This window comes from Frieseomelitta varia, unplaced genomic scaffold (assembly GCF_011392965.1).
Source record: "Frieseomelitta varia isolate USP_RPSP 00005682 unplaced genomic scaffold, Fvar_1.2 scaffold_38, whole genome shotgun sequence".
Taxonomy (NCBI): Eukaryota; Metazoa; Arthropoda; class Insecta; order Hymenoptera; family Apidae; genus Frieseomelitta; species Frieseomelitta varia.
The window spans coordinates 34,209-40,254 of NW_025110123.1; the positions used below are offsets into that span (position 1 = coordinate 34,209).

General features: G+C 28.7%; 1 long non-coding RNA gene across 1 annotated transcript; it reads left to right on the forward strand.

The window, feature by feature from the left end:
- The first annotated feature begins 1,410 nt into the window (after positions 1–1,410).
- Positions 1,411–5,604, forward strand: LOC122531178. The gene is made up of 3 exons (XR_006307214.1): positions 1,411–1,726; positions 3,504–3,668; positions 5,226–5,604. It is a non-coding gene; the product is annotated as an uncharacterized LOC122531178 (long non-coding RNA).
- The last annotated feature ends 442 nt before the right edge of the window (positions 5,605–6,046 follow it).

Below are 6,046 nucleotides of genomic sequence, written 5' to 3' on the forward strand. Positions count from 1 at the left end.
AGTTATCCGTAAATCATTATACATTTATGATAACTTTTTCTACATCAGAAATCAAATTGTCATTTCCAATCTCTTTTGCACATGTTACGCAGAATTATTGTGTAATTTTTTGATTCCACTTTCATGCATAAATACATATTTATTACTGAAACTCATGTAACTTGAACTTTGTTGTAGCACTTGATAAAAAAGCAGTCGGTAATCTCGATATATTTATGTGACTGTAGAGTGTGATTCACGATCCAGTCTGTGTGCTGCCAGATAACACATTTTATTATTCATACGTTTTAAAAATATCTGATAGTATAATGAATACCTATATATGTTACAAGTGTATTTATACTTATTTATGTGGGTTTTATTTCTTATTTATGTGGTTTTTATTGCTAATTCGAAAAAATATAATTCTTGAATGAATATAAACGATACGATATTAAATATTATAAATATAAAATGTAACATTATATTATTATATTATATTAAAATATATAAAATATTATATTATATAAAAATAAATATAAATATAACTGAAATTATAAAATAATTTATTAACAATATAAATATAAATAAAAAATAATAATTAGTAATATTAATAATATAAATATGAATAAAAAATAATAATATAAAGTAATAATTAATAATATTAGTAAGATAAATATAAATAAAAAATAAGTACCATGTGACAAAATAATAATAATATAAAATGATAATTAATAATATTAATAATATAAATATAAATAAAAAATAAGTACCATGTGACAAAATAATAATAATATAAAATGATAATTAATAATATTAATAATGTAAATATAAATAAAAAATAAGTACCATGTGACAAAACGTAAAATATAAATAAAGTAAAATATAAATTATAAATAAAGTATAAAATATAAATAAAGTAAAATATAAATTATAAATAAAGTATAAAATGTAATTAAAAAATATAAATTAAAATAAAAATAAATAATTCTTCCCCTATCTTGATATCGTAGTAAATTATTTTTTTTTAATCAAATTATGCGCATAGCTTCAGTAGACCACGGATGTTTATACAATTTTATATTTCTATCAACACGCTTCAAACGAATTGATCCTAACAAAGAAATTTGTCTCTTCCACTAAATATTACAATATTAGCACAATTACATTAAACGTTCTTGTTACATTTCTGTCGAATATTTCGTAATATCAATTGCGTTAAATATTTTCACGTATCATAAATTTTATAATTTTATAATTTCATGATTTTATAATGTCTTTTATCATAAACTGTATAATTCACGAATTTTACAAATTTGCGAAAAACTGAGTTAGACATCCATAATAAATTCACAGCTTCGAATTAATGTGGCAGAGTGGATTCTTAATTTTTCAATTAATTTTCTATTGACTTCTTTTTCTACTTTCGAAGCTTTTTATTTTCATCGTCACTGGTTCTCGGCCTTCGAAATTTCGGAAAAACCAATCGAGCATTTGGCATATTGTGACGAGTCTCTGCTTGGTCCTCGACAGGATAAATCGATTGAACTGGCTCGTTCGCGGTCGAAATTCTCGCGTGTTTGGGCCAACGCAGCCAAGGAATTCCCCTGAAGAGGGATGACCGGCAGGTGTACAAAAGGCGTACGAGAGGATCCGTTCCACCTGCGGTTTCCACGTTTCAAGGTCCCTTCGGAAAAAGAAGGAGAGGCACGGTTGGTTGCGACAGTTTGTTCAGCCGATGTAACAGGTAAGTAAACGGTAGCCAGCGGTAATCGATAAGTTTCGTAGACACTTGCGTAATACCATAGACAGCGTGAAGAAACTTGACTCATTGTTGGTCAAAATAGCACTGGCACGCTGCATTTTTTTTTTTTTTCCAAAATATTGTATCTTTTTTTGTGTATATGATGGCTGGATTTTTACGTATCAATAACATATGTATGTTATATGTATATGTATATTATGTCTATTATGTATATTATGTATATTGTGTATATTATGTCTATTATGTATATTATGTATATTACGTATATTGTGTATATTATGTGTGTTATAATGAAACATCTTGCAGTTTCATTAGCATTGCATTTCTAATTAGAAACCAATCTGAAAATATAGAAGTTTTAAGATACTTGAAACAGTTGTTTCTAAACAGATGTTTGTTAAAAAAAATTACCTATTGTATTTTATGTATATTATGTGTATTGTGTAGATTATGTATATTGTGTATATTATGTATATTTTTGTATTATCTATTATATATTATGTATATTATGTATATTGTGTATATTATGTGTGTTATAATGAAACATCTTGCAGTTTCATTAGCATTGCATTTTTAATTAGAAACCAATCTGAAAATATAGAAGTTTCAAGATACTTGAAACAGTTGTTTATAAACAGATGTTTGTTAAAAAAAATTATCTATTGTATTTTATGTATATTATGTATATTGTGTATATTATGTATATTTTTGTATTACCTATTGTATATTATGTATATTGTGTATATTATGTATATTTTTGTATTACCTATTGTATATTATGTATATTGTGCATATTATGTCTATTATGTCTATTATGTCTATTACCTATTGTATATTATATATATTATGTATATTGTGTATATTATGTGTGTTATAATGAAACATCTTGCAGTTTCATTAGCATTGCATTTCTAATTAGAAACCAATCTGAAAATATAGAAGTTTCAAGATACTTGAAACAGTTGTTTCTAAACAGATGTTTGTTAAAAAAAATTACCTATTGTATTTTATGTATATTATGTATATTATGTGTATTGTGTAGATTATGTATATTGTGTATATTATGTATATTTTTGTATTACCTATTATATATTATGTATATTATGTATATTGTGTATATTGTGTATATTATGTCTATTATATATGTTGTCTATTATGTCTATTACCTATTGTATATTATGTATATTATGTATATTGTGTATATTATGTGTGTTAATGAAACATCTTGCAATTTCATTAGCATTGCATTTCTAATTAGAAACCAATCTGAAAATATAGAAGTTTCAAGATACTTGAAACAGTTGTCTCTAAACAGATGTTTGTTAAAAGAAATTACCTACCGGAGACAAAATAACAGTAATAATAACAATAATAGTAATCGAGATAAAATTAAAAACTAATTGCAATAGTGATTGAAATAAAAATGAAAGTAGGAATTAAGAACAACAACGACACGATACAACAGACAATAATAATAAAAATCAAAGGAACTGTGACAAATGAAAATCACAATTACCAGATTCGGTTACTTCAAGTTGCCATTTTTTTTTTTTTTTTTTTTTTTTGCATCCTCATTAACAAAATACGCGTTATAATACTTTTCTCGACATCCTTCGATAGCGAGTGACACACTGGTCGTGAGTCCAGACACGAACTCGCCGAGCACCGACAGTTCTTAATAAGAGCATTCTTGGGGAACTGGGAAATGCGGCAAATTTCTTCATTCCATTTGATCCCAAGCAATTTCTGTACTCATTAGGTCAGGCCAGCAGTAGGTCAGAATTTTTCAAACGTGCTCGCAGGGTGTTCCGTCAGTAGGTGGTTGGCAAAAGGGTGCTACGTATTCGGGGCGCAACGTTGAGAATGACAATGCGACTTCAGTTCGACATTTTTACACACAGCGGAACGTTCAAATCGTGGAAACGTTCGCGAGACGTATATACGCAGGGGTGGTTTTATTAAAATTAAAAGACTGAATAATATAAAACTTTTGCAAACACACGTTTTTTTTTTAACTTTTTATTATTTTATTTGGAAATAGAACTGATGTAATTGAATATAATTAATCTCCAGGGAAGATGCTCTGTAACATATAAGAAAAAGAAAATAAGAAAGATTGGAAATGAACAAGTTATGACTTTTTCAAACCATTCAGTTTTTCAGTGATCACCCTGTATACAGTTACAAGATCGTTGTAGACGTGATGTCTATTTATTTATGAATATTTGTAACTTTGCTGGCAGAGTTTCATAATTATATGCGAGATATATAACAATATGAAATGCATAAAATGAATGAAATGTATAAAAATCATGTGATAATAATAAAATATTAATGAAATGTAAAGGGTATAAAATGTATAAAATAATGTACAGAGTGGGCCAGTTTATTTAAAAAAGAGACATTGAAATTGAAAATTTAGTTTTATTTAATTTCATTCTCTTTCATTTGAAAAACAAGAGAGGATAATTAATTATAACAGCGTTATAATGATAGAATGTGTTTTTATGCATATTTGTTCTTTCACAAACATAATTATAAAAACATAATTTAAAAAAACGAGACTACCTCACAGTAGTGTATCAAATAAAAATCGTTCTTTGGACATTTATATTTTTCATGTTATGTGCAATCTGTTAGGCAATTTTTTTTCTATAAAAATTCAGTTTACTGATAAGCAAAATAAATTACTATGATAAATACCTAAATATACATTAATATACATAATATAATAATAATAATCGATCACCGCCAAGTTAAATAATTATAATAATAATGTAATTTATATTTTTTTCTATAAAAAGTCACAGTTTACTGATAAGCAAAATAAATTACTATGATAAATATACATTATACATAATATAATAATAATAATCGATCACCGCCAAGTCAAATAATTACAATAATAATGTAATTGATATTTTTTTCTATAAAAATTCACAGTTTGCTGATAAGCAAAATAAATTACTATGATAAATACCTAAATATACATTAATATACATAATATAATAATAATAATCGATCACCGCCAAGTTAAATAATTACAATAATGTAATTGATAGTAATAATATAAATCTTTGATATGAGTGACTACAACTGGTAATGATACAATTAAAAGAAAAAAATGAAAATAAACTATCAAGCACGTGCTGGCAAAAGAGGAGGAGGGGAGAAACAGCGATGGAACTCGAAGACGTAGCAAAGCGAAAAAGGTCTGAAAGAAATTCTCGAAAACTGAGAACACGTGGCGAGGAAAATAAGAAAGAAGAAAGAAAAACATAGATGGAGAGAAAGATAAAACTAAACGAAGGGAAATCCTTTATCAAAAGCAGAAAATCCAAGAAGAAGAGAAGACGTAGAAGAAAAGAAGAACACAGAGAAAAAGACAGAGGGAAGAAGTGTAAGAAACGAATCGGAGAACGGCGACGAGGGGAAAAACGAAAAAATAAAAAAAAAAAGGAGAGAGAGAGAGAGAGAAGAGAGGAGAAAGAACTGGCCGCAATAGTACGTTGGTACGTATAGTGGCAGCGGTGTGAAGACGAAGGAAGGCCTCGACCGTTGATTGTTGGAGCCGATGTAAACTGAGCCACGGAACGTAAGAGTCGGGCAGGCTGGTGTATAGGCGAATAAACTAACCAGTCAGCTCCAACCAGTCAGTCTAGAAGACGCCGAGGGCCTGTGCTCGATCGGAGTTCCGCCTGTTGTTCGTCCGAGACGCCAGGACATTCCACGAAATGCCCTGCCGTGGCCGTTCCACTCCTCCCTCCATTTTTCCCCTCTTTTCCTCTTCCACTGCTCCCCGAGCCGTTTCCACTTGCTGCCCGAACGTTCAAGAGATCCGTAAGCAGCGCACTCGACGAGCGGCGAGCGCGCAGCGATGGGTTTGATTTACAATCGAGCTCGGCGATGATATAAATATACTTCAGTTTCGTGAAATTGTAAGAGTCGAAATCAGTCGTAATTCTGGAATTTTTTTCTTTTTTCGTAATTCAACTGTTGAAAGAATAAAATTTAATAGTATTTAAATAAATATATATATATGTATTTAAATAAATTGATTGGAAAAAATCGCAAGAGTTGAAATGTTGCGCGCAACGTTCTTTGCGCATGCGTCCAATTATACGAATACGCACTGCAACTTAACCTAATTGTAAGAAAACTGATACTGACAGTGCATCAGGGAATTCTCAAATATTACGAGTCTATGATTTTTTTAGTGATAGTGATTAAATGAAGCGAATATTACGAGTATATGATTTTTTTAGTGTGATAGTCGATTAAATGAAGCGTATTTCTACTTCT